Raw genomic sequence first — 9787 nt, forward strand, 5'->3', positions numbered from 1 at the left:
AACTGAAAAACACTGTAGCGAAATAATTTTTAAATGTGTGAATAGTATCGTGGGACCCATTTTTAATGAAAAAGTTGCTGAAAAGTGAAATTTGTGGGTCCGTGAACAGTACACGATGTGCTGTGATTGGTCCAAAAAAATTTGAAAAGTCAAAGTTTGCGGCTACTGTTCATTGAACAGTGTATGAACAGTAGCCGCAACACCCAAATCGCTCCAAAACGCGTGAAAAAAAAAAAAAAAAAAAAAAAAACAGACAAAACGCAAACGCAACAATTTTCAGCCGAATCCAAACGCACTCTAAGTTTTGCAAAAAGTTAAATTATATTAAGTTATATTATATTTACACTATACATGTATATATTCACACACATCACAATTCACCCAAATTATTTTATAACAAAAAAAAAATGAATATATCAAACACATAAGCACAAGTGCACAACTAACAAACACTCACTCTTTACTCTTAGAATCAAAGATATTGAGATAGTTAAACAGAGAAGAGAGATGAGATAAGATTCATGAGAGAGATTCAAGTATTTGATTAGTTAAGTAGACTCTGAGTGTATTCTTAATATATGGATGTGTGTGGCTATGTGATTCAATAATTCATACAGTGCAAGTAGGTTGAGTTTTGCCATTTAGTTTAAAAGGTTTTCTATAAAACAATGACAAACAGATAGTAACAATTGCATAAAAATAAAAATTATGCAAACTTAACAAAATAAAATGGTCATATATACCCACATTGACAATAGATAATAACAATTGATAATGAACTATCTTGTAATGATTCCAAAATATAAAAACTCGTAGAAGGAAAATGTAACATTTTTTGTATTTGTGACTTTTTTTTTCTTTTTTTTTTTGTGTGTTGATAAATCAATATATTCATTTTTTTAATTAAACTTTTTTTAATTTAAATTTGTAAATAACCCCCTAAAAAAATTTCTAGAGCCACCGTTGAATCTAAATATATGTGTGTGTGAAACTCCTTCTTAGCTAGAAATTTAAACTCTATTACTTACTACTCCTACATCCTAAAAATACTTCTACATGTTAAGTAACCATCAAAACAAAAATATACGATAGTAATAATAAAGTAATATTAATATTAGGTTCATATATGAAAATTAATAATAGTCTTACGGATGTGAAATTTGTTATAAAAACTATTGCATATATAATATAGCTCATCCACATAAACCGGTTAGATTATCGTGACATGAAAAACGTGATGTGCTGACTTGAAAAACGTGATGTGCGTGTTCTTCCGAGGAGCACGATAAATTGACATAGGCGTGAATTTCATATCATCGAAATTAAAAGTCAAATGATTTTTTTCTTCCTAAACTGTGATAGAAGTCTGTTAAGAAAACTTCTGAAATAATTCCAAGGATGATATTTTGTCTCAAGTTTCAGGCGAATTTTCTCTATAATGGAGTCATTATATTGTATGGCGAAAAGTCAAGTTGGTTTATCACGTATTCATATTTCCAGTGGCGGCTCCACTTGCACGTGAGGGTGGGACCACCCTCACTTGCCATTTATTTATTTATTTATTTTTTTTTTTCACTTAGCAAAAAATATTATATAAATGATTAGCATTTTCAAGTATTTTCAATTTTTTTTTCTTTCACTTTGTTAGTACAAAAAAATTCTAACATTTCATGTATTTGTGTGATTTTTTTGTGATGTTGATATATTCTAATTAACTCTTTATTAGATTTTATATAATTTAAATTTCTTAGTGACCACCATAAAATAAAAAAATAAAAAAACTCCTAGAGCCGCCATTGCATATTTCATACAGATTTCTCGAGACATATGAAAAGACCAAGAAAACAAAAAAAAAGTAGATCCGTGCTTTGGCGAGGAATGATTGGGTAATTAACATGGGCCATGAACTTGACTATCATTGATTTTAGAAGCTTCTTTTTTTTCCCCCTTAAAATGTGGGTTTCCGAAATTTTTAGGCTCATGGACTTATTCTTTTTTTGTATTCCTAACAAAAATGTTTAATGTTTAAATTTTTCCTCTCATAATTAACGAATTATGTATAATAAAAAAATAGTCTTTTATCAATATATATATATATATATATATATAACCGAAGCCTTTAAAGCACCCATAATTTTCCACGTCAGCATTAATTAATTAAATATTTTAATTAATTAATATTATAATTACAAAATACAATAATTATTTAGCGTTATCTAAATATCATTCTTCCCCCACTAAATACACCTGATACTTCTTCTTTTAAAAAAAAAAAAAAAAAAAAAAAACTCTCTCTCATTTGTCACGCTAAACTCTCCATCCCCCTAACTTAAAACTCATCCTTTCCTTCCCCCAAAAATCAAAACCCAAAACTCAGTTCCTCCCACCGTTGTCACCGCCGTCGCCGTCGCCACCAAGGATCACTGCCACCGCATCGATTTCTCTCTGCATCTCCCTCGTCTGTTTTCTAATATTTGCGTTCATAGTTTTTTTTTTTTTTTTTTTTTTTTTTGGGTTTTGATTTGGAAGACTGGTTTTTTTGTTGATTCACCATCAATCTCCTCTTTCACAGGTAACTTCTTTTCTCTTTTGGAGCACTGGGCATACAGGTTTTTCTCTCTCACTCTTTGGGTTTTCAGTTTTGGTAGATATTTGGATTCCAATTGGTTCTTAATTTTTCCACTCCTACATAGAATTTTGATTTTTAGGGTTTTAAACGTTTTCGTAGATATTTAGATTCCAATTGATTCTTAATTTTTCCACTCCTACTTAGAATTTTGATGTTAGGTTTTTGAATTTCTTGATTTTAGCTAATTAGAGAATGTTCATAGCTAATAAGAATGCTTTTAAATTTTCTCAATCTTTGCAAGTACCTCAGTGCTGGTGATTATAAGGGAAAACTTCATATCTATTACCTACAAACTTCTGATTATTCATGCTTTTAGGTAATGCATTCACCTACATTCAGTTTTGAAATATTCCTTTCAGGTTATGCTTTCTAACAAGTGTTTAGGTCCTATGCATCTTAGAATATTAAAATTTTGGAAGAATGCTTTTAAATTTTCTCAATCTTTGCAAGTACCTCAGTGCTGGTGATTGTAAGGGAAAACTTCATATCTATTACCTACAAACTTTTGATTATTCATGCTTTTAGGTAATGCATTCACCTACATGCAGTTTTGAAATATTCCTTTTAGGTTATGCTTTCTGACAAGCGTTTAGGTCCTATGCATCTTAGAATATTAAAATTTTGGAAATTTTAGCAAGGTGCTCATGACTCAAATAAAAAGGAGGCTAATTCTGAAGAAGCCGCAAATAACCAGTCCTTCCTTGCATCAGGGGGCCGTGATTGAATGATCCATCTTTATGATGTCAGTAGGTTTGCTACTTTCCTTTGTTTTTTATTTTTATTTTCTTAATCTCTACCCACTCACTGGGGTTTCTATACTGCTATTTATCTCTGTGAGTTGTGGACTTCTTTCATTGTAGTTTTGGATGGTTCTTGCTTCATTTTGAACGAAATTTCCTAAATTTGCTGCAATCCTTGATGGGTATTGCTTAATGAAAAGTTGTCTATCTCATATATGTGACTTCAACTTTTGTTTTTAAACTAAGTTTTATATCAAGGTTAGCAATCTGACACTGACCCAAAAAACAAATGAAATAAATAAGACTCTAGGCTTACTTTGTCTTGAAGATTTTCTGTTCTTTTTTTTTTTTTTTTTTTTTTTTTAGTGTATATGATATATGCTTACATTAATTTTTTTTTTTTTTTTTTCATATAGCAGGTAATTTGTTTGTGTATTTTAAAGACATTTTAATGGGTAATATAATATTTTTGTCTTGGTTTGTGTCAAATTGTAATTTATAGGTCTTTGAAATTCATGCATATATTTTTAGGACATGAACTTTCTACTAAGAAGACATATGCTAGGTACATGGAACTTTTCTTCCTTCTAATTTCAATTTGGTATTTGTTCTTGTGCTCCTTATTTGGAATTATGGCAGGGCAATTGATGTTTGTTTGGATTTTTGCTACCCAAAATGTTACTTTTATGTGGATGAAATATCTTAAAGTGCATATTGGGTTTTCATTATTGGATATTTTGTTGCTCCTATTACTGCAAGGCTGAATAGAGTCTTCCTTGATTGCATATACAAACATATATGATTTTGAAAGAATTGGAAACAACATTTATTTTTTGGCTTTGGAATATATTTTTGACTGCAGGCAAAATGTCATATCTTAATTGGGAGAGGTTGAGGAAGAATGGGGTCAAAGCCGAAGTCCGACATGGAGATATTAACTCATTTGGTAAGAATATCATTCCATATTTTTATATATGATATGTTGGAAAATCTGGTTTTATGTCTCATACAAAACACACACAGCGGAAGCAACAAACATGGATCTATTTCATTCATGATTGATAACATGCACTATAAAAATTTCAGAATTTAAGAACAAGATAGCATACCTTGGTGTGGTGAAATTCAAAACAAAAGATTAGAAGTACTTGGGAACACTTTTAATCTTCACTCCAATACCACTTTACGCCCAAGAAGTGTGGTCTCTCAATTAGTTTCCAGTGGAGAATAATTGAGTGGCTTCACTCACACATACACACCATTTCACAATGATGTCTCTCTTAAAATAAAATTTTGTATGTTTCTCCCTTTATAGCTAACTAATTATCTAATTGGGCTATTGGGCCTTTCCAATTGGGTTTTAGTGTGTGGCTTGGAGTGGGACCAAAAGAGACCAATAAGACACTAAATCCAATGGGCTTTGGGTTTTTCTGTCAACTCTTGACAAGTCCAAAGTTACCATTAATTATATTTAATACCACTATATAAATATAATTGCACTCTAGGCCTTATTAATAAATTATATCCCAAGACTTTATTATACATGCAACCCTTTCATAAAATATTCGTAGTAATACAAAGTCATGAATGTAAATTGCCACTTTGAAGATAACTACATCTTAATCCTTGAGTGCTCGGTTTAATCCTTTAAATTATTCATCATATATTTATGAATTCCAATTTCATAAATATATACTTTAGTAACTCTTTACTAAAGTCGTTAGGCCTAACACTCTGAATAACCAAACTCATTAAACTTGTCTCAAGGGAATATTTTATATCTTCAGGGAATATTTTATATCTCCGTTAAGAGATTATGAATTCCATCTTGAAAATATATGTTCCATCAACACTAAATGTGGCTGCCCAACATAATGAGGTTTTGATCGTGACTTTAGATCTTACTCCTGATATCTCAAAACAACCTACACCTCATGATCGGGTCTATTATTCTCTTAGGATTAAGAGTTCATGCAAATAAAAGTCATGAGATTTATTATTCATTTGACAGTCATTAGGAGAATAATAAATCTCATAGCGGTCCAGTTTAATATGTCTTTACTCTCAAAACATATCAACATACCAACTAGAAGTCTCCACTTCCATGATCAAGACAAATCATCTTAGTTGTTATGATATAGTCTTCGCAGATGAAATGCCCAATTTCATCACCGACTTTGAACTATAATTCTGAGTTTACAAAGAACTTGTGATTTATATCTTCTGTGACTTTTCACATAAATCATATACTATCCATCTTATAGACTATATGATAATGTCCAGATATTCATGTCATCATTATTTTAGATAATAATAAAACAACTTTATTAATTACAACATTAAGTCATACATAATGTCATACATAGCATCATACAATAGGATTTAAGGGCACTAATCCTAACATGATAAATGTTACTGATGTGGCAGATATTTACTATCTAAATTATAAAATAAAATAAAAATAAAATAAAAAAAAGCTTTGGGAGAGGTGGGTTAGGCTGATTTCAAGACTCAAACTTGGAACACATTGCTTGAGGCAAACATAACTTGCCATCACAATATCTTTTATTTTAATATTCTCTATAATTTGTAGGATTGGTCTTTGATTCTATAAGTTCCTTGAACAAATTGAATTTGAGGAATTGTTACCCTTAAAACATATATTCTAATGCTTTCAAGTGATCATGTTTGACAACCTACATAGTTATTGACCTTTTTGTCTACTTCAACTTATAACTTGCATTTGCGTTTGCATTTGTTTACAAAGAAGTTCTTGTGTCTACATCGATGCCAGATGGTGCAATTTTAATAAGAAAAGAAGGTATATTCTTGATTATGTTTTATTCAGTTTAATGGTATTTTGTTGTATATTTGCTTCTCATAGTGCTTATTAAAAGTGGCTGTATTGGATATTGCATGATAGTGGTAATGTTTTTTAGAGACTTTTAATTATTGATTTTGTCCTTTATAATGTTGGGCTTTTCTGGGTTTTGCATGTAAAGCTTTCCTTAAAATTTTAGTTGATAATCTGTTTGAGCGATGAGGAGAAAAATTCAAACGTCTTGATTTGAATTATATGGAGTACCAAGTATGGTTAAGCTATATATAGGTAAATCATTCCAAATTTTTGCAACATTCCCTGTTATAATGTTTTGAAGATTAAGTGTTAAGAATAGTCTTTTCTTAAAAAAAATATTATGTAGAGAGTTGTAATTTAGTGCTGGAGTTTTTTAATCGCATTTATGATGAGTATTTTTGCTATATGTTATGTATATTAAGCAAGTTTAGGGGTGATATTGTCAAATTTACATCTTAAGAACTTTGAAATCTTTGTGAACATGTAATTTTTTTTGTTCCGCCTCTTATCCATGGCTGTGGCATGTTCTTTTTGATTTTAGGGTAAGGGTTCTACAGATTTCTTAAAGTAATGCAGGATGGAGTTTGTCTAATCTTAGATTTTGAGTAAAATTTGATGGCCAAAATTGCACCATATTTGATGGCCAAAAAGATATATGTTGCAACTAACAATGGCAAAACTGTTGATTGATGTGCAATCATTGAAATGTTAAATTTTGGTTCAAAGGTTGATATCAACCTAATTTTTAGCATCTGTTACAATTTTAAGTGGATACATGTAAATTTGTTCAAATGTTAATTTTTATGCCTTACAGGGCTTTGAGGTGTACTTAAATTTGATTCTGGATGATGCTGGAAAAGTCAACATCAAGAGGAAGAGAAAAAAACTTTATGTGGGTTCATTTTCTCATTTTGCTTTTCCTTTAATCTCCCAAATGTGCATACTCTGAATGTAGTACATCTATTTTGTTATGGGTCAATTACATAAAATAAAAAATGTAAAGGGTAGATTCTTCTTAAGAGATGCAACACAACAACCACCTTTCTCTCACTCTCAATAGTGGAAAGTGGTGATTTCAGCAATTGTGTAAATTGGCATTATATTTCCTTTTCAATCCCATTGAGGTCTAGCGTCTTTGTTTACTGGTAATGTTAGAATTTAGATACATCTTGGATATCAAGAATGATTAATGTAATTATGAAAGATATTTGATTGAATGAGTATGGAATTAACTATATTTGTGTAATTAATTGTATTGGAGTGTACTTATATTAGTTATATATTTTCTAAATATGATCTCAAGCTCTTGGTTATCACGATATCTCATTGTATGTGATAGATTTTATTGGTTTGGTATATAATTTATATCATGATCTTTATTTAATTATTTATTTATTTTCATATTGGGGAAGTTATCAATAGCTTTCCTGTGCATCGCATTGGTTAGCAACTAGTTTTTCATAAAAAAAAAAAAGAAAGAAAAACATTAAAGACACTAATCTATGCACTTGGCAAGTAGGGATAAATAAGTCTAAAATTTAACTTGGCATAGATTGATCCACCAAATACAAAGTGAAACATTGTACTGTTGTCTAGCGTTGTCCTGTGCTAGCCAGCCAGGTCTGTGGCATATGCATGAATTGGCCTTTATATTAACCAAGCATTTTATATCAATAATTTTGTAAATAAAGATTTTGTAGAGAGAGAGAGAGAGAGAGAGAGAGAGAGAGAGAGAGAGAGAGAGAGAGAGAGAGAGCTCTTAACACTTAATTGACAGTGACTGAAAGGAACTCATACAGAATGAGAATCACATCATATATTGAAAGCTTTTGCGGAAGTAATATAAAACAAAAAAAATCATATTTTCATTTAAAAATCGTTGTACCACACAACCATGGATTCTAAATATAACAAAATTGCGTACCTCTCTTAGCAACCCAAGTGTGTTGCCTCCCAAGGTATTCATGTCTCTCTCTATTTCTTTTGAGTTTTCAGAAGACTGCAGTATCATACAGTAGTTCTGATGGCCAACTACTGAATATGATATTATAAAATCTTATTTTATAGTAGACTTCTAAAACCCTAGAGAGAGATTGGACGTGGGATCCTTAGGGATCCTAATCTTCAACCGTAGGATTTTATCAATAACTTTTTGAACGTTATTGACTTGTCTTGAAACTCTTTCCAAAATTATTTCTTAATTTTCTCAATCATATCAAGAAAATATATGAACTTCTACATATTGCAATAATGTCCATCAACACATTGCAATTGACCCCTGAAGATTAGAGAATTACAAATGAGGTCCCATTTCATACAATTTTATATCTATGTCCTTCTACCATACTATATTCCCACAAGCCACTAGGACTGGATAAATATCATTGTCATGTCCTTAGCTTATGTGACCCTTAATTTCTTGATTTCATAATTTCTATTGACTCCAAAATATTTTTAAAAAACTCTTTAAATATATATATATATATATATATATACTATATTATATATATGAAAAACATTTTTGAAAAATGTCATTGGCCGGTTTTGTTTTGAGTCCAACTTCAATATAAAAATCAACTGAATATACTATCTTCTTTAGAGACTGGTGGATTCATTGTTGAGCATTTATATATTTTACTCATTACATACATAACCCAACGTGTCTGTATATAGCCTTTAAAATTGGCATCACCAGTTGACATTGTCAAAGTTACGTGCATAATAAATAAATATACACAAACCCCTCATGTTTGAGGACAATAGAAAAATTGCGATAGAACAACTTTTTAAATAACAATGATTACTCCATAAGGTGTCCTTGATCGGATCCAATTCAGTGTATGTACTTGTTACATTACACCCACTTGTTTGCTTAAAGTCACTACTTCAATGATGGAGTAAATCATCCTATCATATAGCAGCACAACAAGTGTAGGCTTCAATGGTAATATTCAATTAATATCCACAGCCTAGAACAATTTAATAATATATAAAAAAATCATTACTTCCTGTCTTTGGTTCCTTAACCATTAACATGATTTTTCTTACAGAGGTGACATCACATGCCACATTTAAACAATGAAATATACCTATAAAAGTTATGAATGTAAAAATAGAATTTTATCATCAAATAAAAATGCATAGTATTGTTTTTGAGGGCACATAATTCTAGCATATATATATAGCTTAGTTTTAGCATAGTTTGCTTGCAGAACCCATTAATAATTGGGATTTACTAACATGTGCCCTTAAAACATATATTAGTAATCCATTTAAAATTTTTTTTTATAGAAAAATGAAAAGGTAATTCACTGTTTTGACAGCTTTTTCATTTTTTCATAAAAAAGCTTTTTCTAAATAGATTATTAATATATAACTTAGTTTTAGCATAGTTTGCTTGTGGAATCCATTAATAATTGGGATTTACTAACGTGTGCCCTTAGGACATATATTAGTAATCTATTTTAGAAATTTTTTTGTAGAAAAACGAAAAAATAATTCACTGCTTTGATAGTTTTTTCAATTTTCCATAAAAAACTTTTCCAAAATAGATGATTAATG

This window comes from Quercus robur, chromosome 3 (genome assembly GCF_932294415.1).
Source record: "Quercus robur chromosome 3, dhQueRobu3.1, whole genome shotgun sequence".
Classification (NCBI taxonomy): Eukaryota; Viridiplantae; Streptophyta; class Magnoliopsida; order Fagales; family Fagaceae; genus Quercus; species Quercus robur.